Here is a 27,640-nt window from a genome sequence, read left to right as displayed (position 1 = left end):
AGGCCACAGGGCTCGCTCTTCGGACGTTCATACCACAGTTTCTCCGCCACACACTGCTGTTTTCTGAGTCGCTGAGCAGAGGTGCGAGATAGCTGTTACGGCCTGAAAGCCTGTGTGCCCCCGAAATTCCTAGGTTGAATACTTAACCCCCATTGTGATGGCAAGAGGAAGTATTGTCTTTGTGATGTGATTCAGTTTACATGAGGTCATGAATGTGGAGCCCTCATGATGGACTTCGTGACCTTTGGAGAAAAAAGGAGAGGCCTGAGCCCTTCCTCTCTCCACGAGGTGAGAAGATGGCCATATGAAACCTGGAAGTGGTTTCACCAGTCACTGAATCTGTTGCCGGCGTGGTGTTGGCCTTCCCAGCTTCCAGACTGTATGAAACAAACGTCTGGTGTTTGAGCCACTGTCTGTGATGTTTTGCTATGGCAGGTGTGGCACACCAAGATGGTAACCGATGCATCAGTCTCTATTCAATGAACGTTGGGCTGCTGAATATGTAATGGCCTCACCCACGCTCTGGCTGAAGAACAGACCTCAAGGTAATTTAGGAAGAAGACGCCAATCTCTGTGTGATCCTGTTTGATAAAGCTGATGTTTCCACTTCCCCAGAGCCTGTAGAATGCTGCTCTGTCTTAGGGACAAGGGAAACTGAGGCCCGGAACTAGCAGTGTGGTAGACAGAATAATGCCCCTTCCAAAAGAGATGTTCATGTCCCAATTCCCAGAATCTGTGAATATGTCAAGCTACATGGCAAGAGGCAGCTGGTGGATGTGGTTAAAGATTTTGAGACGGCAGGATTATCTTGGATTATCCACGTGTGTCTTATGTAGTCACAAGGGTCCTTCTCAGAAAGAGGCAGGAGGGTCAGACCAAGGGAGGACGGGGTGATGAGGGAAGGGAAGTCAGTGAAGGAGACGGGATGGCACGATGCCATCCTTGAAGATGGGGGAGGGCCATGAGCCCAGGCTGCAGGCAGCCGGATGAAGCTTAAAAGTGGCAGGAAATGGGTTCTCCCCTAGAGGCACAGAAGGAACCAGCCCGGCTGACACCTCGAGCCAATGAGACAGATTTTGGACTTAGGACCTCCAGAACTGAAAGAGTGTAACCATGTGTTGTTTGAAGCCACTAAGTTTTTGGTAATTCGTTACAGCAGCGAAGGGAAACTAATATAGTGAAGGAGTCAGAATTCAAACCCAGAACCGCTTGCTGACTCCAGAGTCTGTGATGGTCCTACTCCTGATGCCTCTTCTGATAAATGCATGAAGACACAAGGCAGAGGCGCCTGGGTGGCTCAGGCAGTTAAGTGACCAACTCTTGATTTCAGTTTAGGCCATGATGTCGCAGTTTGTGAGTTTGAGCCCCGCACCAGGCTCTGCGCTAACAGCGTGGAACCTGTGTGGGATTCTCTCTCTCCCTCTCTCTCTCTGCCACTCCCCTGGTCACACACACACACACACACACACACACACACACACACACTCTCTCTCTCTCTCTCTCTCTCTCTCTCTCTCTCTCTCTCTCAAAATAAACAAACTTAAAAAAAAGCTAAAAACAAAAAAGAAAAGAAAAGACAAAGCAAAGCTCCCCACCAGTTAAAGTTGATGGGAAGGAACAACACAAGAACCTGTGTATATTCCTTTCCCAGGTCCCAGAGATTGAACAATCTCATGGTGTATCTGTTTGTTTGTTTCTTTCCTTGTTTTGTTTTTACTATTATCTGCCTTGTTAAAAAAGCAGGGAATTTTAAGATATTATATATAAATACCTACTGCATATAAACAGTAAAGAAAAAAGTGAAAGAGTGAGGAGAAAAGGGAACAAAAAGAAAAAGGAGGAGGAAAAATAGATACAGAAATTAGGCAAAAGGAAGAATGACACTAAGTTAGTTCCCAGAGAGGTCCCAAACGGTACTATGACTTTGCTGAAGGTAGGGAAAATATGCTAAAACTTTTTGGCTTTGAGCTCCCTGGTGGCCGGAGCAAAGATGGAAATGCTATGAGATATGATACTGACATTTAAAAAGAAATTGGTTGTTTTAGATAAGTACACCTTTTCTTGTCATAAGAACTCAGAGGAAGATCTCCCTGCAGCATTCCATGTCTTAACACCCACTCTCTATTCCCTCCCCTTGGACCCAACGACCTGATCCTTGTGAGAGAGGGACCAGATTTTCAATGATCCTCAACTTCTTGACCATCTCTGTAGCAGGTAGAACTTCCCCCATGGAAGTCTCATGCTTGCTGAGATACATGACATTGGCTCTGGAGCATCAGCAGGAGTTCATTCACCACCTTGTTCTCCCACATGTCAGGCCTACACCTCTGAGGAAAAGGGCAAACTACTACTCACTCTGAGCCTTTCCAATAGCTTGTAAAGAGTTCAATTTTTAAGTATTGTCTCTGCTAGCGTTTGCTGTGGAAAAAAAGTCCCCAAAACTAGTGACTAAAAACAACTGTTACTTGTGGCACCTGGGTGACTCAAGTCGGTTAAGTGTCCGACTATTGGTATCAGCCTGGGTCATGGTCTTACAGTTCATGAGTTCGAGCCCCACGTAGGGTTCTGCATGCTGACAGTGCAGAGCCTGCTGGGGATTGTCTCTCTCTCTCTTTCTCTGGCCCTTCCTCTTTCTCTCTAAAAAATAAATCAATTAAAAAAATAAATAAAACAAAACAAAAAGACAACAGTTTGGTCTGGGTGCCACTGGGCAGGCGTCCTCTATCAGCCAGCAGCTCTGCCCCTAGCAGGTAGCTGGCTCTTGGTTGGTGTGGTGTGGCCACACGGCCACGTGTTCCTCCTCACCCAGCAGGCAAGCCTGGGCTTGTTGGCATCCAGACACGGAAGCTTCTAGAAGCATCCAGTGGGCAAGAGCCCACAGAGAGGCACTTTGCAAGCCTCTGCTTGGGTCACATTCACACATGCCCCGTGGCCCAGGCAAGTTCCATGACATGTGGTGATTCGAGCTGTGGACAGACCCTACTTTTGGGGGAGGGTTGTCTAGGGCATCACAACACAAGGGAGAAAGAAGAAGTGATGGCCATTTCTATCATCAACCACAGGCATTAACTGTAGGCATTGGTGGGCATAATATCCGTCGATCAGGAGACACTGAGCAACAGTTCCCAACACCAACGGATATGACTGAATCCCATCACTCATCCGTTCTCTCAGATTATTTACTGTTGTTTAACCCAAAGGCAGGTGGGCAGGAGAGAGGTGGCCTCCTAAAAGTCTTTCAGTTCTAGGAGTCTGTATTTAAGCTGTTTTTCAACAGAACAATGATCAAAGAACGTATGCACATATGTGTGTACATGGGCGTGTGCTCACACATGTGTGTGCACGGATCCTAGATACAGTTTCTTCGAACTCTCTCTTTGACATGGGGGTGGTTCCATTTTTTGGCATTAATGCTTGGCGGTTCTGTTCCGGAACCACCCGCATCACCCCGGGACTGTCGTGGCTTCCGTGGTATTTGGCGCCTTAAAAATAAATAAGTAAATAAATAAATAAAATAAAAAGAACGCTTCGGAAGGGCAGCACTTAACCCATTCACGGGAAAAAGAGACTGAAAGGGAAGTACTGTCAGGGTGTTTTTGCAATTGCCATTTTCAGCAATATAAATTATGATTTATTTTCCCACGTAATCACCTTGATTGCAGACATCCTTTTTGGAGAAATCGCACTGCTCTTGGCTAGCTTTTTAAAGCCTCACAAGACAACTTTCAAACCTGATTAGTATGTACGATGGGAAATCAGAATCATTATATTTAGCTTCAAGTGCAGAGCGCCGTGGGTGCAGAGAGGGAAAGCTAGGGGGAGGGATGGGGAAAAGGGAAAAAAAAAAAACCCAAAACAGAACATCTGTAATCCTTTTCAGAGGGATCTGCGCGGCATGCACCACGGTAAGGAACAGAGCTGGGGAGTTCACTAGTGCTGTCCTCACGTCCTTAATCGATTTTGTGTCAGTTCCTCGTCCGCGGCTCCTGAGGTGCATGGTGTGACGACTACACACAGCACAGACACGGGCTCTTCTGCGAGGGCAGTGGAGATCCAACACTCCCATCACCAGGGTCCTCCCCGTGTGGAAGACTACCATGCGTCGTGCTCACACGCACACCCCAGAGGGTGGCGTACTCAGTTCATCCTCGTTGGGCGCAGTGGCCCAAAGGAAGGCGCCTTTAACTCGGCCTGGATACCTGTCCCCGAGCTGCCGGGCAGTAGGTGCTATGTCCCAGGGGCAAAGATGAGCCACGAGTCCAGCCTACAAGATGGCAGCTGCACAAACCCAGAGGGTGTGTGACTCCTTACTTGGATGCCTTCGATGTCTGGCTTGCCTAGTCCTGGCCCTGGTGAAATACAGATGGCCCCGGGGTATGAATGGAACCAGGAAGTAAACTAAAAGACGACTTCTTCTATCAAGACAACATGGCTGTCCCCAGGAGCAGAAACACAGGTTTCACATGGGTTGGAGAGAGAAAATGAGATTCCGGAGGAATTGTGCGTGCAGAGCTGGAGATAAGAGACAACACTCCCAGACTCTTCCAGGCCTGTGTTCCCACTCAGTATGGAAGAATTTAAGACATCTGTAATTTCCAGAGTGCCTGGATCAAATCTACAGCTTGCCGTCTAATTTGATTTGACACTCTATCCAGAGAAAAGGACGATGGGAGGGACACTGGCCGAGAGCCTACTGTATGGCTGAAAGGGGCTGATGGTTCAACAACCCTTGGCTGCTGCCTAATCAACAATCTGAATGTTAGCCGATTCGAGGTGGGGACATCGAGGCACAAGGAAGATCATGAGTTGAATCAGGGCTTACGAGAGAGCAAACTTTTCTGACTCAGCCCCATCTGCTGGTAACTAAAGATCCTGACCCATAAAACCCCTCTCTCCAAATTCCCATTCTACCCCTTCAGGCAAAATCACTTGTCTTGCTTGGCTCACAAGGGAAGGCATCATGGTCCCTGATCAAATCTGTGCTTCCACACCGGAGGTTCTACCTAAGCTTCCTTTCTTTGTGTTTTATTTCCTCCTCAAGTACCCCCCCCCCTTTCTCTTATACCACACCTTGTGCCTCTGAAAAAGTCTCTGGAAAGATCTAGGCTTTGTTTTCTGTTATTCAAAAAATGTGGCTTTGGTCAGGAGAATCCTAAGGTGGTCCACGAGATGCCTGGGCCCTGGTATAGGCCTGGCCTTTCTTAGTTACTCCATCGATGACTAATCTGGGTACCACTGGGAAGGGATTTTGCAGATGTTAATTGAGGCTCCAAATCAGTTGACCTTAACATAAGGAGACTATCTTAATCACATGAGCCTTTTAAATATGGGTCGAGATGTCAGACTCAAAGAAAGTCAGAATAAAAAAAGAAAAGAGAAAGAAAAAAAAAAGAGAGATTCTGAGCATGGAGGAGATTCCATGCACAAGACAGTCTCTGTTGACAGCCTTGGGGATCAAGAGGCCACATAGTAAGTGGATGGCCTGTAGAGCTAGGACTGGCCAGCAGGTGACAGAGCAAAAGTCGATAGAAGGCCCGTTCTTAGAACTGCAAGGAACTGAATTCTGCCTACAACTAGAATGATCTTGGGGGCGGATTGGTCTCTAGGACCTCCGGAAAGGAATGCAGCTCCAGCCAACAACGGGTCTTTCCTTTCAAGACCCTGAGCAGAAAATCTGTCACACAGTGTCCAGACTCCTGATCTACAGAACCATGAGCTAATACACAGGTGGTGTTTCGAGCTGCTAAGTACGGGATAATTTGTTCCACGGCAATGGAAAACAAATATGGCAGCGTACCACAACCCAGCTTTAAAATAAAAATGTTCTGGGGCATCTGGGTGGCTCAGTCGGTTGAGCGACCCACTTCGGCTCAGGTCATGATCTTGCGGTTCGTGGGTTCAGACTCCACATCAGGCTTTCTGCTGACGGCTCGGAGCCTGGAGCCTGCTTCAGATTCTGTGTCTCACTCTCTCTCTGCCCCTCCCCTGCTCATATTCTGTCTCTCTTTCTCAAAAGTAAACGCTAAAAAAAAATAAAGAAAGAAAATGAAAGAAAAGAAAAAACCTTCCTCCATTTATTTCTTCGGCTTTCAGTCACTATGCATACAGAGTATAAAATTTTTTTTTTAATTTTTTTTAACATTTATTTATTTTTGAGAGACAGAGACAGAGCGTGACTGGGGGAGGGGCAGGGAGCAAGGGAGACAGAATCGTAAGCAGGCTCCAGGCTCTGAGCCATCAGCACAGAGCCCGACATGGGGCTCGAACCCACAAACCATGAGATCATGACCTGAGCTGCTTAACCGACTAAGCTACACAGGTGCCCCAGAGTATAAAATTCTTAGCACAGGAACTCAAATACCATGGCTGTCTTAATTGTTTTGAAATTAATTATTAAAGACTTAGTTCAAGATAATATTTATCACTAGTATGCCTCATGGTAGTAATATGACACTTCAGCCAGTGAATCTAGATCAGCAACTACTGAAATGATTTTTCTGTGCCACGTCTTACACAAAGTTAAAAAAGAAAACTTTCAGACCAAACACAGCTCAGAATTTACCCTACAAAATGGTACCTTGTTTGTTGGGGCACTAATTTATTCTGAGCTACTACATGAAGAAAAGGCCTTACCACGGATATTTTTTTGGTATCAAATACCATCTAATATAATCCCCTCGAACTGCATAGATGAGAAACAAGAAAAAGGCTTTGCAAATTTCTTCTTATAACCCAAATTAGACACACACACACACACACACACACACACACACACACACACACAGATGACAGTCCTTCAATGTCACCAATTTCTCTGAAGCATTGTAACGGCAAACTCCTGAGACCCTGGCTATTTGCGACAAACTAGAAAAATGTAGATTCAGGGGGAATCTGGGGAGCTGGGCTTTCTGCAACAGACTGTAAGCCAAGTCATAAATTGAGGTGAGGTATGAAATAAAGGGGGAAAAAAGGGTGGAAGTTGTGGTTTTGTGCCTGTACACTTGGGGTCTGCAAGATAAATGGGCTGAGGATTTTCCTGTCCATTTCTGCTCTACATTCGCACGATTAAAGTCATTAGTTAGAACACTCTACCAAGAAGCCACTGAGAGAACGGGGTTTCCCTTAAGGAAGAAGATTAAAAAGGAAGAAAAAGAAGGGCAAAGAAAATCCACGTGGAATACACAAAAATGTATGCACACTAAAAACCAAGCCACTGGATGTCTGTTAATAGTCCTGGCTTAAAATCACATTTTGTACTCACAGTCTCTGCTTTCTGCATGCTTCAATAAGAGACTGTATTACCAAGGTGATACGGACGATGCTTGGCAGGGGGAGGGGGAACATGGAGTGAAGTTATTCTCATAAATTCATTGGCTGGAAAATGTCTTACTCACCCACTCCCCACAGGATGTCAGCTATTTGCACTCCCCTACACTCCATCAGTAGCCACGTCTTACTTCCACATCCTTCCCTGGCTTTGACCTCCACTATGTCTGGCCTGGACTGCAGAAGAGCCCGCCTGCTACCAGTCCTGCCCCTTACAGATCCACCCTTCTCACTGAAGCCAGAGTGCCCTTTCTAAACGCACATTTGGTCCCCTTATTATGTGCAGGATACCCCAGTATCCATAAACCTTCCCAGACCTTTCCATTCCCAGGATGGTAAGATCCAGAGTCTTGCTGGGACACCCAAGGCATCTGGGATGTTATCCTTGGAAACCCAGTGTGGCCATCATTCCTCTCCCGTGCTAGGCTCTGCAAGCCAGATCCACGTGTCTTGTCCCTCAGGGGCCAGATTTTGAGGATGCCCAGGAAGCGACAAGGAGCAGCAAAGTCCTCGTCTTGGAGGGATGACAGCCTGGGGTGGCCAGCAGAATAGTAAAGAGCCACAATATAATCGTGGCTGTAGAGGATGTTATGAGAACAATGGTGGATGGAGTGGTACCCAACACATACTCCAAGTTTCCAGGGAGAGGGGCTTTAGGGGTTCAGGCAAGTCTTCCGGAAGAGTCAAAGTTACTGGGAAAAGGGAAAAAGAACACTCTAGGTAGAAAGATCTGTATAAATTAAGACCGGCCTTTCAGATCTGACACCAGGGAGCCCAGATGGTGGAGAGCTCAATGAATCAGAGGCCTAGAGTCAGGGAGGCTTGTGAGACAGCAGGGGTGTGGATGGGCAGGCTCATGGATTAGTGCAATTGCCATACAAGGGTTACAGACTCCAAAGCCTGGGAGGCCAGGCAGTTTCTATCATGAGTAAAACAGGCCTGATGAGCCCTATGGAAAACCAGCGGGCCTGTACCCCAGCGAGCGAGACGCAGCCCTGCTCAAATCCAGCCTGCTGGTCCCACTCGGAAGCACAGGCAAATGATGCCGGCCGGGCTTTCTCACGAGAAGCAGGAAATCCTGGATGTGATGTAAAGTCTCCAATTTGTGAAATGCTGGCAACGAAATCATCCCACGAAGGAAACAAAAACCCAGCAGTCCCCCCAAAAAGATACCTGTAAGCCATACACTGTCAAGTCTGGGGGTAGGGGCTGGAAAGGAGGATGGAGGGCCCAAGGGCTGAGAGGTTTTCTTACTTTTTACTCACGGATGAGAAAGCAAAAGCGAGGGAATAAAAAGCTGATTCCTAGGGAGGCGGCAGCAGCCAGGGCCCAGAGCGGCTCAGGGGGCGAGAATAAGGCTGGCTCCTCAGATTCACTCCACTGCTGGCCATCAGTTCATTGACTCAACAAATACTCATCGAGGACCCGCCATGTGCCAGGCACTGGTCCAGACTCAGAAAAACCAACAGTGGGCAAAACAGACAGAACTCCTGCCCTGAAGAAACGCACACTCGTGGCCTCTTTTCAGGGAAATGGGGGGGAAAAAGGGTGGGGGACAGTTTTCTGTGGATTCAGCAAAGGCTCCAGTAGACACAAGTTCACCCTTTCCAGCTTCAGTCCTAACCCCTTTTTTTGAAAATCACACAGGATCTACGACCAGAAGGCAGAAGAGGCCTTGAGGCTGGGCTCCGGCATCCCGGGACTAAGAAGGGTTTTGTCTCCCTTGTTGTCCGTTGGGTCCCCAGGATCTAGAATAGTGCCTGCACATTAGCCAGCTCTCAACAAACATCTGAACACACTGGACAAGCTGGGGCTTGGAAGTTAGCACTGAGATTCCAGGGGGGGAAAAAAATTCACTTAAGTTAAAAAAATTTTTTTTTCACATGAAAAGAACTTCTCATCTGCTTCTGGATCTCTACTTGACGGTAGATAGCTAGAAGTGGATCTCAAAGGCAAAGAATACATCCCTCATTCTGTTAACAAGATTAGGCATTCAGGATAGGTGGAATCAAAACCTAGGGATCCGCTTCAAAATAGTAGGAAAAAAGGGGGTACACGAGCTTCTGACAACCTTCCTTCCACATGTCCATCACGCAGGACAATTCCCCCCCTCGTCTGACTTGACTGTAATGTGTTTCAAACTTTGCCAATCCCAGGGAAAACAAATAAAAATCAGTGTCACACAAAACACGACTTAAGGTGGGCTTAGCTGGAATGGCTCCCTAACGCGTGGTGGGCAATGGTGACCCACCCGGTGTCAGTCTGGATATCTGCTTCCATTGATTTCAGGTACCTTTCGGATACTTTATAATGGTACGCTCACCCCAGCGCACATCCAATCGCACCGAGATAAATGAATCACCTCGGAGATGCGAACAGACCATTCCATCATAGAAATTCCCTGAGCGTTCCTGGTGCTCTGACCCCACAAGAAGTCGGCTCCCCGCAGGTCTTGATGATAAGATCCCCTCTCTGCCTCACTCGAACCAGAGCCTGACAGTGAGCCATATGTTACCAAGAGCCGATCGCTTCCGTATCTCGTTGTTGGTTCTTTTTTCCTTTTCTTTCTTTTTAAAGGAGGAGGAAGGAAAGTAGCCTGTTTATTTCCAAACTCCCTTGCATCTGATTTGCAATAGGCTGGCATTTGCTGTTAAAGCAGAAAATTATAAGGAGGGCCTAATTGACCCTCCTGTGTCTTTGAAAAAGCCTGTCTGTGGTCTCTAATTGACCCTCTAGATACCTACGGAACAATGAATGAATCTTCAGGAAATAATGGAGGGCGATGATTAATAGCCCGGGTCTGGCTGGACCTCTGCCTCTCGAAGCTCTTCTCTCTGCACTGTGCTTCCTCCCTCCAGGACACTCGAGTCCCTGGATTTCATAAGCAGAGATTTATTATTATCGCTGAATAATAAATACCCTGCAGTCGACGCTTTAAAAAATCGGACACATCGCGATTCTGTAGAGATTGGGATAACATTTATTTAAGCTGGCGTCCTCATTTTTCACCATGGCAAGGCTCGAAAGAGTGTTGCACTGGTAGTTGTGGGCAAAGTCGAAACAGGAGGCTTCTCTTAAGTTTCTAGGAAAATCACTCTAAACATAAAGTCCTTTGAAATTGTGAGACTTCTCCCCCCACCCCCATAGAGTGAATATGTCCCTATTCCACCTGGTTCAGGTGAAGAATAAGGGTCTCCAGGAGTGAAGGGAATGAGAGTCATGATGATACTGGCAAGTGATGAGTGACATCCCTTTAGCGTCAAGGGTGTAATGGCCCCTCTCATACACTATCTTGACGACGACTCACAAAAGACCTGAGATGTAGATGATGCTATTGTCCCCTTTACTCAGATGAATGAGCTGGGGGGTAAAGACAAAAAGTAATTTGCCCAAAGTCACCAAACCCAAAGCTCCAGTTCTGTATGCTTCACAAATTTCAACAATAATTGCACCAAATGTACAATATTAAAAAAAAAAAATGGGACACATGGGTGGCTCAGTCGGTTGAGCGTCCAACCCCTGGTTTAGGCTCAGGTCACGATCTCACCATTCATGAGTTCGAGCCCTGCGTCAGGCTCTGCACTGACAGCATGGAGCCTGCTTGGGATTCTCTCTCTCTGCCCCTCTCCCTACTCGCTCAAGATAAATAAATTTTGAAAGAAAGCAGAAAAAAATGCTTTCAAATATGAGCAAGAAAATAAAAAGGAATGTCTTCCTTTTCTTTAAGCTTTGCTTAAAAATACTTCCTTTCTCCAGACAGGGTAGGAAGGTACATTTAAATTTAGACCTATGTATGTCTCCAGAGGATTGCAGAAAGCCAGATTTTTTTTTCTTGCAAATTCACAGCATTCGCTATGTTTATAACTAAAAATTATTAAAAAGGAAAGAGGGAAAGAAGGAAACAAGGAAGGAGGGAGGGAGGGAGATAACAAAGGAGGATAGAAGGAAGGAAGAAAATGAGCCACCAAAACGCTCCTTCGGAATTCTCCTTCACTCCTGCCTAGGTCTCCAACCTTCCTCAGAACCTTCGATGGCAAGGGAGCCACAAGCTGTCAGCCAGGCCCCCCGCTGGGTGCGCTGGGGCCCCTCTTCTTCTTAGTCAGTGCTTTGTGGGGAAAGAGGCTGCCTATGCAGCAAAATTAATGCTTGGGTAAGGACTCCAAGTCCTGTGCAATCCGCGGTGCTCTCCTGCACCAGGGCCTGCTTCTGTCATCTGGAAGCACTGGGCCACCACTGGGCATCATGGGCTTTGGGTGGGCAGCGGGCATCAAGTCTGGGAGTCAGTGGGAGAGAAGAAAGGGGCTGAACGATCAAATCTGTGTGCACTGCATGGAGGACTGTCTCTCATGGAAAGTCCCGTTCAATGTCATGATTTTCAAGGCAAACAAGAAGGTCCTGGGGGTCTTTTGTCCAGACGCAAACCCCTCTCAGGGTTAGGAGATCCCTAGAGATGGGTAACAACTCACCTCTGGGCACACTTTTCAAACGTAAACCAGCCACTCTAGAGCCCACACCCCCACCACCTCCACCATGGGTCCCGCACTCTGGCCACCATCCACCGGCCTGATCATCCCGTGGCCACGTACCAGACAAGTAGGGCTTTGTGCCAGAGTCCCCCGAAATTATGCAAATTAGTGAGTCCTAAGCCTGCTTACCATCCTTCCCGGGTCCTTTCAGCAGAAATGACAATGAAGGCCCTTGCCCACAACGTCCCTTCCCCTTCCCCTCCTGGAGCCGACCCCTGTTGCCCCGCGGCACCGCGTGTCCCCTTTCTCTTGGGATCTGAGAGTATAATAGGCCATCTATTGGTGACTGCAGTCTCCTGACCGCCACACCTGGCAGTGAGAAAGCCCATCAGAACAGGAAGGAAAGGAGAGAGGGAAGGAAGGACAGGGGACGTAGGGAAGGAGGAAGAAAACAGGAAACTAATTAAAGAAGGAATTAAAGAATGGATGGATGACAGGAACTCAGAACCTGCTTTTCTTTTTGAAGACGAACAACTACAAGCGTTGCGGAAGAAGCCTCCGCTTGGACTGGGGACGTGCACGCTGGAGACACGGGTGGCAGCTACTCGTATGGCCGATCCGCCCACGAGAGACTCGTGTTCGCTGCTTCTGTGACCCCAGCCGCCTTGCTCAGGGGACCAGCAGAGAGGCTCACTTCCTTGTGTGGCTGACAGTAAGCATCCGATGTGGAGCCAAACTATAAAATACTATCAAACTATAAATAGACCCATACAGGTCCTTTTTACAGAACTCTCAGCACTTTTATTCATTAAGATTCAGATGCTATGGAGGGTACAGACGCACCCTCCCCTCCTGGATCCCAAATAAAATACCCTGTATGGAAACAGATGGCTTTATAAAAATCACATGACAGTCTGCGGGGTAAGGCGACTTCATCAGAACGGTATCGTGGTATGATCTTTCTGGGGGGTGGGGAACAGGGAGGCCAGGGATGGCTAGGGCCCCACCCAGCCAGGGGCCCTCTCCTACTCAATCCTGGACACCTCCCCGTGATCCTCACCGCACGTACAAAGAGGCGGCTTTGCAGACGGGAAACCACAAAAGCGACACACCAGCTTTTGGGCACCTGCCCCTGGACTGGGAGGGGGGGAAAGTGGTTTCCACTTATTTTGACGTCGAGCATCCAATAGAGAGCAAGTACGTTGGTCTGGTGGAAGGAGACGGGGCCTGCTTTCTCGGGGCTTCGCGGGAGGATGGGCCACTAACAGCTTCGGGACCTGAGCGGGGGTGGCTGGATGTGTCTGCTCCCGGCTGAGGGCATCCACCATCCAAGGCAGAGATGCTAGGAGCAAACGGCTACCACGTGTATTCATCTAGCTTCGGGGTATTCCTCTCCCTTGAAAGAGTGACAGGAACAGATCGCCTTGGCCCTGCCTCCCTGGAACGTTCCAGCACTTGCAACAATATGATGGATGCCCCTGTCTCCAAGAAAGCAGGGAGACACAGCCTCCCATTCCCTGACTACACTGGGTCAATTCTGAGGGTTAAGACTTTTAATATATACAAAGAAATACGAGGTCAGATGACCACGGCCCTCTTTTCTTTGAAAAACTCAGACCACGATCCACACATGTTTAGTACACATGTTTAGTACAATAGCATGATTCCTTACTGCCTGCAGCATGGAATATACTGTCTGTTATTCAGAAGCCTAACTAGGCGGCATCTGTCCTCAAAAGACTTTACAACACACCCTTCTAAGATATTCGACAATTAACCCTGAGGCTTCCAGCCAAGTGAGGAGGCAAACCGTCTCCCCAATTCCTTTCTTTTCTCTTTGTCCAAAAAAAAAAAAAATGAGGTCAGCCTTCAATCTTTTGGTTCCAAATCCTTATTCCAAACTCTTGATTTTTTTTTCCCCAAGTCGCATGAGTATAGAGAGTATCATGTCCACACTGGCTCTGGTTGTGGCTGCCGTTCCGAAAGGAGCCAAGGAGTAAGAAGTTTGACGAGAAGTGCCATGGTTAACAAGAAACCCCAAAGCAAGGGCTTTGTGTTATGTCAGAAAGAAATGAAAATCCAAAAGACAAGCACTCATCCAAGATGGGAAATAGCATGTTCTTAAACCGCAAAAAATCAAACAAAAGTGATTTTTGAAATTACATCTCCCGAACTCACGCTCCAGGGGCCAGCAAACTATGACCCGCAGCCAAATCCTGTCCCCACCCATTTCTGTAAATAAAGTTTTACTGACCACACATCCATGTTCACCTGTTTACACGCATCTATGGCTGTTTCTACTACGCTTCTCAGTTCAGCAGTTGGGATGGAGACCTGACGGGCCACAAAGCCCAAAATATTTACTAAGTGGCCCTTTGCAGACAAAGTGTGCAGACTTTGTCCTAGACCAAAAATCAGTTTCTATGACACTCTAGTTCGTAGGCTGGCTTTGTCACTTTTTGATTTTAAATAAAATGATCTAATAAGAGCATCTTAATGACAGTATCAATGAATTATTACTCTGGAGTTAGGAAAGAAGAGAAAGTCAAAGAGCTTTTACAGACTCAACTATTCTTTTTGAGATACAAATCAGATATATACCAGGTAACTGAATTCAACCACAAATATTTCTCGAACACACATCATGTAACTGGAGTTTTAAATATGGGCATTTCCCTTGACTGTGAGGAAAGAAACATTCCAGTTCTGCTTTCTTTTTTTTTTTTTTTTCTTTTTCCCCCAATCCATTATGCCCTTGTTTACTTTCCCTGGTCAAATGAAAAACGCTTTAAAGAGTCCCCGTCTGGGGCGCCTGGGTGGCTCAGTCGGTTAAGCAGCCGACTTGGGCTCAGGTCACGATCTCACGGTCCGTGAGTTTGAGCCCCGCGTCGGGCTCTGTGCTCACAGCTCAGAGCCTGGAGCCTGTTTCAGATTCTGTGTCTCCCTCTCTCTGACCCTCCCCCGTTCATGCTCTGTCTCTCTGTCTCAAAAATAAATAAACGTTAAAAAAAAAATTAAAAAAAAAAAAGAGTCCCCGTCTGTGACAGGTGTCCTGCCTGACACAGGTTATGGATATACATTGTAGGTATTTGTACCCCTCAGGTCACCTACGAAGCAGTGCACGTTACCCCTAAGCTTGATATCCAGACTGTAGGATTAAGCCATTTAGAACGTACTAGATTCCTATAACACGTAGTGATTTTGTTCGTGTTGTTCGGTTTTATTTCCTGGCCCAGAATGATTTCCATTAGCTGGCTTGAAGATGAGCCACCCCATCTCCTGACAAGAGCGCTTCGATCAAATGGTCTGGAGTGGCCCCATGGCTTGCTGCTACTGCTGCTGTCAAGGGACTGATTTAAGAGATGGACAAAAAGAAGACACAGAGAAGTCCAGATAGTGTGATTAATGGTCGATCCAACTTTCTCTGAACCGCATATCATGACTTAATGGGAAACCCTGAAGAGATTAAAGGGGGGAATTACATTACCATGAATAATATAAAAAAGTGATATTCTGTCTAAAAAGCTTTTGAGTGCAAGTGACTCGAACAAATATATTAACAGAGCTTACAGCAGATTCAATCAGGTTGAACGTTCCCCGGAATTTATTTTGAAATAAGCTTTATATATCTGAGATGTGAAGAATGAATCTATTCGTGACTGGCAGGAAAGCTATTAATATGCAGATTTTAATTCTGCCTTCGATGCTGCAGAAGTTCTATTGTCCCTACCTTACCAGTGGCAACCTCTCCCCACTACGGATGTAGTACACCTCTAAAAATCTCAATGCCCCAATTATGCTCTAGCAAGCTAAGATTTATTTCCCTCACTTTATTCTAACTTCCCCAAGTCAGTTCAAATTTGTATCACCAAGGCACCAATAAAGGTATTATGTTCAAAAGCACGACCTATGTCACTCGTATCCATCCATCTGTTCGAAACCCCGAGTCAGGGGTACGACTGGGGTGGGGGGTGGGGCAAAACTTAGCAGTTAAGACAGAATTCTGCTTTATAAAAACTAGGTGCACATTAACTTACAATTAAGCCATGATGTTCATGAGGTTACGGTATATGACGGGTTAACGGGCTGCAACCAAAGGCAAATACTGAAATGAAGGCGTTTATTTTCGAACCAACAAACCTGAACAGAACCATTACAATAAGTCCTATTAGCATTCCAGTTATTGGGCAAAATAATTTCCTCTCCCAAATTAATTAAATATATTGGAATGACCTGGAATCACTTCTGTGGCAAGCGGACAGAACAGCACTGCATGAAAGGCAAACTCATTTACAGTCAACTGGCCCATCAATTCCTTGACAGATTATGTTTAAGTTGATGGGAAGTGAAAGTTAAAAATATGATTCATCCAATAAGGCGGTGATGTGCTCCAAAGGAGTTTGCAAAGCAATTTTTAAAATAAACTCTGTTTTATTTTATTATTACTTCAAAAAAATTTGGGATAGAATGCCTTTGGGCTGAGATAAAAACTATGTTGGAAAGTTCAAAATTTAGAAAATTCTGATTCTGTCCTGAGTTGTCCACATTTTATTTTCCTAACCAATCTGGACTTGTGTCTTTCGGGGGGAGGAAGATTAATAACACGTATGACAAGGAGAAGGAAGGAATGAGGTCCAAGGGCTTTTGCCAGGTTTTGGAAAGAGACTCAACGGCTGACTCTTGGTTCAAATCAGGTCCGCCATCCAAGCCTTTCTGGATCACCTAACGAACGGGATGTGAAAGTGCCTGAAGCCCTGATCCAGGCTCTGTGATCAGGAGGCACCGTTAGTGCTAGTGACTTTAGCACTTGAGAGTACACGCACTGTAGGGCCATTTGAACCTGGGGTTTGGGTGTCTGCTCTGTCACTTACAAGCTGTGTGACCTGAGAGGTGCATCTAGCCCCTCGGTCCCTCTCTTCGTTCATCTATAAAATGGGGATACTCACGTGCCCTCTTTCGTACGACTGTTGTATTGAATTCCAAAAGCTGACACACACAAAGCACTTCCCGTAGGGTCTCCAGAGTAATGGCTCTGCAAAGGTTACTTTCACCCCCATCCCCATGGCTTGGATCTGGCAAACAGTCCAAAAGGTCGGGTGGTACTCAACTTTGTGAGGCTTTTCTAAGTAACAGGTTAACAGCTTGTCTCTTTATAAAGGTTGAGGTTCTGAGCCACTGAACCAGAAGAACCAGCAGTGTCTGCTGAACATACAGATTCCTGGACCCCATCCAGGATGTACCGAATTGGAATCACTGGAGAGTGGGGCCCAGGAGCTGATGTTTTTTAAACAGATTCCTGATTGAGTCTTGGGGACAAAGAATTTTTGAGAATTTCTTATTTCAACAAACAAGATCTAAACACAGGATCACAAACCATCACTTCTTGAGCAAATTAGCTAGCATTCCACAGCATTAGATGCGATTACACGAAGGGATGCAACTCTGGATCCCGTGTTCTTTTGGACCATCCCTTACCCTTGTGTTCCAGGAATGTGCCATGCAGGCCGCCTTTCAGTTCCTGGAACCAGCTGGAACAGGACCAGGCCTTAACGTCCTGGTCACACCTACTGCTGGCTCTCCCAGTCGTCCTAAATCCTTCCCCTCCTGCTGCAACTCGTTTTTCTCCCTTTCATGCCTCAATTCCAAACTCACCACCTTAGGGAAGCTTTCTCCACCCCCTAGACAAAGTTAGGGTCACCCATTCTAAGCTGCACTAGGACCTGACGCTCCTTGTCACAGAGTTAATCATCTTATGATCATTTAATTTCATGATTTTTTTTTAAAGGCTGTCTTTCTCTTCTTCCCTGAAAACTGATGGGAGGTGGGACTGTTTCTTCTTTACTCACTAAAACATTCCTCATGGCCAGCACAGAGCATGATATAGACTGAACTGTGTCCCTCTGAAATTTGTACAATGAAGTCCTACCCCACAATGTGATGGTATTTGGAGACAAAATCTTTAAAGAGGTGATTAAGGTCAAATTAAGTCATAAATGTGGATCCCTAATCCACTGTGACTGGTGTCCTTGTAAGAAGAGGAATGGACAGCAGGGATGTGCCCAACAGACGGAAGGATTACAAATGAAGACACAGTGAGAAGGCAGCCATCTGTGAGCTAAGGAGGGGGGTCTCAGGAAAAGCCAACTCTGCCACCACCTTGATCTTGGACTTCCAGTCTCCCTCCAAAACAGCGAGGAAACAAGTTCCTATTGTTTAAACCATCCAGTCTGTGGTGTTGTGTTGTGGGAGCCCTAGAAAACTAATACAGAGCCTGTTCCAGAGTGTAGGAAATCAATAGCTATTCCATGGCCAACGGCGACCATGAGGCCTCACTGGGTTCTCTCCACCTCCCTGTATCTGGGGAAATGAGACTGTTGAACTTCCTTATGAATGAATTAAAAGAAACAATGTGGTGACATCCCACGAGCAGAAGGCCATGGTGGTCCTGCAGGTACATGATTCCTGGAGGCAGAGCTGGGAACCAACACGGCATCCTGAGCTGGGACCTGGACCGTCACTTAGTGCCAAGAGCTCTCCTACAAAGCTTCTGACTCTGGTAAACTACCCCACCCTGCCAGAATGCTGCCGAGAAGGAAGTCACCACCTACTCAAACCACCCTCTGGGGTCCTAGGGACCTAAGACTCGGTTCTCTCAGGAGTCAGCACACGCTTGTCATTTGTAGGTATCTGCTTAGAGAACCCTCGGTGTGAGGATGGGAACTTAATTCACATTCACTTTGTTGTCTTATTCGAGAAATCATCTCATTTTTAATAATCTCGTTTGAACCCACCGTGATTGCAGTGAGCTAGAAAACGGCTCAGAAGCCACGCAGTTCGGCCTCGACCACGGCTCTGCCATTTCACAGCTCTGTGACTTTGGCAGCCACATAATTCAGTCAGCCATGGTTTCCTCATCGGCAAATGAGCAACCACGTACTTAGTAAAACAGACATGATGTCTACTCGATAAGGCTGTTCGAAGATTAAATAAGATAAGGGATGCAAAGTGTTCAGCACGGTGCTCTCAATAAATCACAACTGTGATTGTATTCTTATTAAGGCGTCAGTTTTAGTATTAATAATTAATACAATAAATGTTAGCAATCACTGAGAGACGTCTACTGTTTAACAAGTATAACCAGAGAGAACACTAATGTCAGTTCTCTGTTTCCTTACCAAAATATTTGCTCTCAAAACTCAATTTTCTATTCAGTGAAAAGAGCTTACGCTAGATCTTGGTCACAATATGCAAGCCAATTAACTCGTGGATATTTTGAAAGGAGAAAACACGGGTTTCTGGTCGGCAACACTTTTCTTACTTTAGTAACCTCCAAGCCCCACGACTGGAGGCTTTGAAAGTGACGAATGTAAGTCTAGGTAGGGATTATCTTTCATCACAGTGCTCTAATAATAATCTCTGCTTTGACAAGAAATTTATGGCAGGCTGCTAGAACGTTAGTTTATTGATGATTAAAGTATCAACTGTCCTTGATACAAATAAACAGGGTGTTTGAATCATAAGCAGTGAGACAGGGCACCCACGGGGCCCTGGGGCTATGCAATTTATGGGCATTCAATTCTCATCAATGTATTGTCAGTATACCCAAGGCATCTGACAGGTTCCTTTTTCGAGGATGGATGCTCTCTCCACACCCAAGGAGCAGAAAAGAAAGCTAAGGTCTCAGCCTTAGAGTTTGGAAGCCCCCATTATCACCAAGGATTTCACATCGGGAACTGCCCTTGGCCCCAGGTTTTTCTATTCCAGGTCTTTCAGAATTTGGCGTTCAATATAGTACTGAGGACAGGATTTGGCAACCGGTGGAAAGTTTCCATGATAGGGCCAGGCCTTCTGGTGAAGGTGCTGGATAGAAGTTCCAATGACCAAGCAATGGCCCTCCGAGTTAACGCTGGAAAGGAGGGACCGTCCTCATAGGCAGGGAATCGGCTGCCAATATGAAAGCCATGGGGGAGACCCCGAGCAGATGCTGTTGGCTACCAGTTCAACAGCCATTATTCCTCCCTTCATCCTTGATAACAAATTTCCAGGCCCCACCCCCAGCCGAAAAGACTTCCTGACTTATGGGAGACAGTCTTGGTGGTCTCATTCCAGGCAGGTATGTGATGCCATTCTGGCCAAGGCATCGTGGGAGGGGCTTCTACTGGCAGAGGCGTCTGGGAAGGTGCTCTTCACTCTTGAAAGTGGACCTGAGACAGGCACACTCTTATCTTTTGCTGCCTCTGGTCATTTGTATGTGCAAGCGATTCCTGGGACTTGGCAACCATTTTGTGACTCTGAGCCTGCCTGAGAGGATAAACCAATGTGCTGGGGAAAACAGAGCAGAAAGTCAGAGCTAATCTAGGTGCCTGAGGATATTTTTAAGCAAGCCCTTGCATTAACCAAACCTGAAACTGCTTGAGCCCCAAACTTCTTTTGATGTGAGGTAATAAATTTTGCTATTGTTGTTGTTCAAATTACTTTTAATGGAACTTTCTCTTACTCAGAACCAAAGGCTCCCCTTTGTAACATGACACCACCTTTCCTCCAAGGTTGAAAATACTCCTTTCCATTAGCTCCAATACCTGTAACTACACAAAAGACTCACTTTCTAAGTGAAAAATACTCAGGTGAGTAGTAGCGAGAGTAGACATCCTAATTTAACTCGATTGCATTTGATTATTATTTCCTTCTTATCCAAGATCAGAAGGGCAGGGTGATAAAAAAGGGGGGAATGGCAAATTGGGAGCAGAGGATGCTGTCAGAAGCATGAGCCTGGTAGGCACTACGGCACAGGACTTAGAAATCACACAATTAGATTCCGGGGAGGAATCCGAGATGTGGAGGAAAGGTACACAAATTCTGGACAGAGATACCAAAGAGAAACTTCCCCTAGCTTTAATCTCTCTGTGGATAGATATCTGAGGATATTTTGTGAGAGTGGTGGGAGAGACTCATTTCGAGGCCACTGGGCAGACCTATGGGTGGCAGTTTTCAGTCTGGGGGTCAAGCAGATCCTTATGAGAGGCATAGCAAGAAAGAATAGAAAAATATTCATTTCTCCCTTTTCCTTAGCAACAAGAGGCTATATAATACAGTGGAGTAATGGCCTCAGGTAAACAAAACACAACACCTATATCCCCCAGCCTCCCTTGCAGCTAGATGTATCCATGTGACTCATTCCTGGCCAATGAGATGTTACTGGGTATTGGGCGGCACTTCCGGGAAAGTCCTTTGAGGGAACTGACTCAGCTGGAAGATTCGTCCTTCTTTCTGCCTCCCCCTTCATTTTGTTTTCTGTGGCTTGGAAATCAAATAGAACTTAAGGGAAGAGGTTCCAGGAGCCATCTTGGATCAAGAGGGGAACTTTTGCGGACAGAAGCCAAATGGCTGAGAACGGTGGAACAGAAAAATGGAGGAGTCTTCGATGACTTTATAGAAACATCATGTCAGTCCTGGACTAGCTACTTCTTTTAGTTAGTAGCCATGGACTTCTTTTAAGTGGAAAGATAAACCCTTATGTGTTTAAGTCAATAATCCTTTGGGTTTTCTGTTGCGTGTAGGTGAGCCACGCACTAACTGAACAGTGGCATTTTTGCTATGCACGATGTCTGAGGCTTTTATTTGACTTCAACATTGCCTATAATACTGGCTCAGAATGTCTATAACAAGTCTTTAAGACTCTTTAGGGACTCCTGGGTGGCTCCATCGGTTAAGCGTCCGACTTCGGCTCAGGTCATGATCTCACAGTTTGTGGGTTTGAGCCTCATGTTGGGCTCTGTGCTGACAGCTCAGAGCCTATTCCGATTCTGTGTTTCCCTCTCTCTCTGCCTCTTCCCTGCTTGTACTCTGTCTCTCAAAAATAAGTAAAAATTAAAAAAAAAAAGACTCTTTAACTCTCATTCTTCTGCTAAAAGTCTGTGGATTCCAGATTCAAATGCTTCTTTTACTTTAATGAGAACGTGCAATGCCTAAGACCAAGCACACCGAACCAGACCCCACTGATCAACCAACCCCAGTTCCCATCTGTGCCAACAAGAAATCCTTTGTGGGGGTAACATATTCTTCCTCCTCGAACCCACCTCCGGAGATCAGGAAGGTACAATAATCCCACCATAAACTCCTCACTCATGTATTCATCTTACTTTTATTTGAAAGTGGTTTTTCACACATGCTTTTGAAGTTATGAGTTTCCTAAGCCTACTATTCCCTGCATATGGTGGCACTTCCTTAGATAAGCCTATCTTTTGTTTTGTTTCCAAGTTCAATGGTACCAACCAACAGTATAGTCCCTTAATTCTTTTCTTTGCAGGCCAAAGGAGCATCGTTTTGGTAAAGACTTAAGAGTGTGTGCACACATCTTTTCTCTTCTCCTCCTAGGCCCATGGGGAGATTATACATCCCCTCCTTCTGCAAGGTCACGTGATTGGTTCTGACCAATAGGCAGGTGAGTAGAAGTGACATGTAGCATTTCAGACCAAAGCATACAATTGCTGTCAAGACCGACTCCAGGGGTGAGCAAAAAGGGCCCATCTGCCGGATAGTTTAGCTGTGACACAATGGAAATGTCAACCTGGCCCCCTCAGTGACTGTGTGCGCACTGTGCCTAAATAGCATCCCTTCCCCGTTCACACCCCTAAACTACACACACACGGCACTCACATACACTTTTATACCAGGGAAGAAAAAAAATGTCCTGCTATGTTGCTTCTACTATCTTCCTTTCATTTCACTATTGGTTCTGGCTACAGAGTAAGATTGGGCTAATGTCCTCAGGGATCAGATGGTGATGACTCCCAGGTCCCTCATCTGGGCCCTAACGGAGAGTCCCATCTCGATTTTCCCTGCATTAAGAAGGAAAGACAGAAAATGAAAGCATTTGGAGCTTATTATCTTTGCTTCTTGCAGAAATGCCTTCACTGAATTACGATTCAGGGTTATGCCAGTTTCGGAGGCTGATGGAAGAACTGTCTATTCAAAATGCATTTCTGTGTCTTGTATAAAATCACGGCGGAGTACGACTTCACCCTCCGGATCACCCAGGCCTCGCGTGTGGACCTGTGAGGGAGGCGCTTGTTCGATGTCAGGGAAAGCGTTCACCTCCGCCTAGTGGCTTGTGCTACACAGTTTGGATTCCCTGACAATCGCAGGCAACACAGTTTGCTTCGGGCCTTACCTGTAAGGCAACCTGGGACCAAAGTCAAGGCCCAAGCTGAGAAACAGTTTTACCGTAAGTTCCAGCAACGACCACTGTGCCTTCTTCATAGTGTCTCTCTGTTTTCTTCTAATTTTCAGACTTGGCATCATATTGTATGTCCTCCAACTTGAGGAACGCAGAGTCCTTCACTTCATACAAAGTCACGAGCCCATCCTTACCAAGGACCCGCATGTAAGAAGTTGGTGCCAGAGCATCATTGCATAGGGCCATCTAGCCAGTATCGTTTATGGAGGGCCTGAGACGCCCTGATGGCGATTCGTCCCAGCCCACATTTTGTATCCTGAAATGTTTGGTGCCAGAGGAAATGTGAAAGATTTCCCTGGGAAGCATTCCTTGAGAAAAATCATGAAAATTAAACACAGGTGGATAGCGGGGGGTGGGGGGGTGGTCTGCCTGATTCACACTTTTTCTACCCTCTGTTTAGAGAAACCCTCGGGTAACTGGCTTCAAGCAAGATGTCCGTGCATGAAAACGGTCCCAGCAGCCCTTGACTGATTCTTCGAAACAAAACAAAACAAAAACTTTGACTACATTTTGTTCTTTCATATTAGAGAAGTAACACATGTTCACAAAAGAAGAGAAATCAGAGGCGAAGGGAAGGAAAAAGCACAAATGGTAAGAAGTAAGAAGCTGAGCACTTTCTGAGCTCCTAGATCTGGGCCCAATCCACTCACATATCAGCCTGGGAGGTAGGGAAAATCACGAGTGTCACACAGCACATCACCTAAGGACTTGGGCGTGTACCAGCGTGAGCTCACTTATCCAATGTCCCGTCTCTCAGCCGGTTAGTGGTGGAGGCAGAATGTGAATCTGTGGCTATTTGACAAATTCCTTACCTTCACCCTGAAGAACTAAATGACACCTATGTAGCCGGCCCCACGGTAGGTATCTTGGTGTGTATTTTTTTTCAGAGTCATCTTCTGTGCGCGTACCTATGCGTGTGTCTGTGTGTGACAAAAGTAGATGAATAGGGCACATGCAATTTTGTAAGCTGCTTTGTCACTTAAATTTCTCCAAATACGTTGAGTTCTCTACAGATTTTCAAAGGCCTCTGGAAGTCTAAATTAATTACATCTACTCACCACCCCTCCAACTCAGCTGACCATGACCAACTGTCTGTTCGTGGCGGACATAACTCTCATACAGATTTCTACTGGATAAAATAAATTGGAGCTCACAGGAACTCAATGCTCAGGAAGGGAATCAGAAGCCCAGAGTATGGCTATTCTCCACAGATGTGGACAAAGACACGTTCCATGGTCAGAGACATGGACACAGACATGTCCCATGGTCAGAGGCCCATAGTGAATAGCAGCATGAAAGAATGGTTGGCAAATGGCCTCTTGCTTGTATGTCAAAAACAAAGCCAATTCTTTCCTCCTTTTACCCAAAATCAGTGGATCTCACGAACACCAATTATACCCACGACACGGACTGTGATCTATTTACAAGCACTGAGTGTGTGTGACTATCACGCACAACACATATGTGCACAGCGAGGCTACCATCACACTTGGAACCGGAGCTCAGAATCAAGATTGCTCATAAATGAATAAACGACTCCCTTAACAACTGACGTGGATAAAGCACGCGGATCTGTGATTCTTTTTTACTCTAGTTCTTCGCTATAGGGCATTAATCCTGCGTAACATTCGGTGGTTACTGCTTGTGGTTTTTTTTCTACCATACCTACATGGATGAGTACAACCCTCCCCCAGACAGACGGCGACCATGGATCGGAAGCCAGAGAACACTGTGTGTTTGGAAAAAGGAACGAGGACTGTTGATTCTGCTTCTGAGACTGGATGTGTGGCTTGTAGCAAGAATGTGCGTGTGTGTGTGTGTGCCTACGCATGTGTGTGCACGTGTGTGCACATGCGTGCGAGTGCATGTGCACGTGTGTGGTATGTTCTAAGTGCAAGTCACAAATACTGGGAACTGGGAAAGCCCTTGTTTAAATGTAGTGCAGCGTTATAAATTTATATTGGATCTGATCCTATCTATGAAGGGAGAGTCAAATGCTCAATAGAGGTGCATTAATCGCAAGATAAAGAAAACGAACACATTCTAGCGTCAAGTGTAAATGCTCAGGGGGCCATCGCCTGTGTTAGATTATCTATCGCACTTCACCCCGACATTAGCATTAGTAATTAGCAGCTGCCTCTCTTTAGAGGGAAGGCATAGTTTGGTGAAGGGTAGAAATTCCATCTCCCGGGGGCCACTGCCAGTACAAACTGCAGAGACTTGGCGGGTGTGCATCTGTCCGTACGTGGAAGAGAGTTTAGAAATTTGAAATAGTGCATCTGTGTGCACCTTTAAATATAACGTCTTTGGACCCGAAGTCCTACTTCTGTCAACAAGAATTAACGAAATATCTTGCACTTATTCTGTGCCCAATTCTCATCAATGCAGAATGGCTTAATGGAAGAGAAACGCGCTCTTGAAAATTCCACTGTCCCTTCTCCCCCTAAATAATGCTCTAAGTTTTCTTTCCAGAACTACAGTAGGTTCTGTGACAAGTGCACCTACCACATGCCAAGCAGAGAGGCAGAGCGCTGGGTATTATCACCAATTATTTCAATTAAGCCTCAGAAAACTCCTTTAGCGGGAGAACGGTGCTCACTGAGGCTCAGAAACGCGTCGCCACATCAAAGACCTACCGTGATCTTGTCTACGCACCTAATTAGAAATCCAAACGCTGCCATTCAGGTCAGCCCTGATGTATGGAGCACCTACTATGTGTGCCTTCCTGAGAAGGTCCAGGAAAATCGATGAAACCGTTGCGGTTAATAGGGGTACTAGCTTCTTAAATATCACACAACGCAAAACGATCATTTCTATCTCGAAATGCTTCTGTGGTCTCCCAACTGCCTCCTTACTCGGGCCCCTTTCCCCGTTCACCCCCCGGCTAGGGAAGGGCAGAGTTTGCCTGCTGTCCAAAGCGACTATTTCAGGTAATGGAAGAAATTGCAGCAGAAGAAACATATAAACAAGGTAAGTTTTCAAATGCATCTCTTAGGTACTATTCAGGACAAAATGAACGGAAATAAACAATCCTCCAATATCAGGTGACATATTTTATACTCTTTCGCCCCGTGTTTTAGGAAGGGAGCAGAAAGAAAAACGCTCCTAAATCAGGGTTTCAAAAATCAGCTGCTGGGATGAGAAACAAGATTAACCCGGTCCCTTAACAATCAAATTTATGACTAGTAAAGGGTTATGAAAGATTCTATCTCCGTGTCAGACGTAGGAAACACAGTCTTCGGAGCCATATAATGATACACGGCAGCCTGAGCGATAAGCTCGGGGAAGGGAGTGAGCGGTTCAAGAGTTCAGAGCGTGTTCGCCGGAAAGGTGCTCAGTTAAGGAGAGGGACCGGCTCCAGACAAAGGCACGGAAAGGTCATCTTTAGAGTCCGTTTGTCTTCATTACAACGGGTGAGCCTGTGGTGGGAGCACACACACCGCGCCTGGACCCTCACACCACGACGAGGATGAAGACAACGCTCAACAAAAGTGAACACACAGCGCGCTGGCGGTGGTGGCCTCGTACCGCCATCTGGCCTTCCCGGTGCGGGCCCGGCCGCCCGAAACACATGCGACAGGAACGGGTCCCCCCAACCCCACCCCTACCTTCTTCTTTTTTTTTTTTTTGGTGTGAGTGATAGATTAATTAAAGATTACAATCTATCTTCTTCTTCGAAGGCCAGAGAATTCGACTTGCAATCAGCAACTTAATTTTCTTTCAGGTAACTGCCAAACTTAAATTCATTCTCCCAAATAAAATAACATCCCCCATCCGTGCAGCTCAAGATTCCATGTCCCAGGAAGACCGTGTTCCTGATGTGCCCTGCAACTCAACCCTCATCTTTCAGTTTTCAGGAATTGGGGGGAAAGGTGAATTGCATTTACTGATTATCAGCAGGCTGCTGAGAGAGAGAGCAGTGCTGTTGCGGTGGGAAAGAAAGCCCCCACCTGCGCCTGGGACAGCGTTCTGCGGGAAGCCGAGGCCAAGGGCTTGCCGTTCTGGGGTGCGCTCACGCGGCCGACGAGTCTCATCGTCCCTCCGAGCTCGTGCAAAACCAGCTGTCCTGGCCCGGCCTCCTCACCACTCAAAAGGCAACCCAGCTCGGTCTCTGCCTGTCCCTCACCCCCACGTGCACTGTGGCAATGGGGGCCCAGGTAAACCCCAGTTCCCAAAGAACCGTAACACAGCATAACTGAACGCCCCACCCTTGCTTGTGCATGAGTACGGGCTTTAACGTGCAGGTGTATTTCTAGCTGCAAGTGACGTGGTTTAGCCCCGGCATGGCAGCAAGAGAAAAAATGAGTCACAACGGTGATGAGGAGGATGAGGACAACAACCACAGCTGGCTGGGCTGAAAGGCAGCAGGCATGGCAGGTATGGGCTCAGCATCCATAGTCAGGGAGAAAGCCAGCCCTATCTTAGGTCAGGTTATATCTTCCTAACCTTCCGACTACCCTCCTGGAGATGTACACCACGCATCACCAGGGTGCTTTGGGATTAAGGATTAAGTTAGTTTATAGATGGATAGACAGATAGTGAATGCATGGAGGGACAGATGGATGGATGGAATGCCAGAAGGGGGGATGTTTGGAGGGAGGGAGGGAGGAAG

At 46.5% G+C, this 27,640-nt stretch overlaps 1 protein-coding gene and 1 long non-coding RNA gene across 2 annotated transcripts in view; one reads left to right on the top strand and one right to left on the bottom strand.

Moving 5' to 3' along the window:
* WWOX (WW domain containing oxidoreductase) overlaps window positions 1-27,640 on the bottom strand; it is a 983,070-nt gene that overhangs the window by 568,405 nt on the left and 387,025 nt on the right. The gene's annotated exons all lie outside the window — the stretch shown is intronic.
* LOC123382248 lies at window positions 90-12,680 on the top strand. The gene is made up of 2 exons (XR_006590338.1): window positions 90-545; window positions 12,319-12,680. It is a non-coding gene; the product is annotated as an uncharacterized LOC123382248 (long non-coding RNA).

Source organism: Felis catus, chromosome E2 (genome assembly GCF_018350175.1).
Source record: "Felis catus isolate Fca126 chromosome E2, F.catus_Fca126_mat1.0, whole genome shotgun sequence".
Taxonomy (NCBI): domain Eukaryota; kingdom Metazoa; phylum Chordata; class Mammalia; order Carnivora; family Felidae; genus Felis; species Felis catus.
This window is presented reverse-complemented; position numbering and strand designations above follow the sequence as displayed.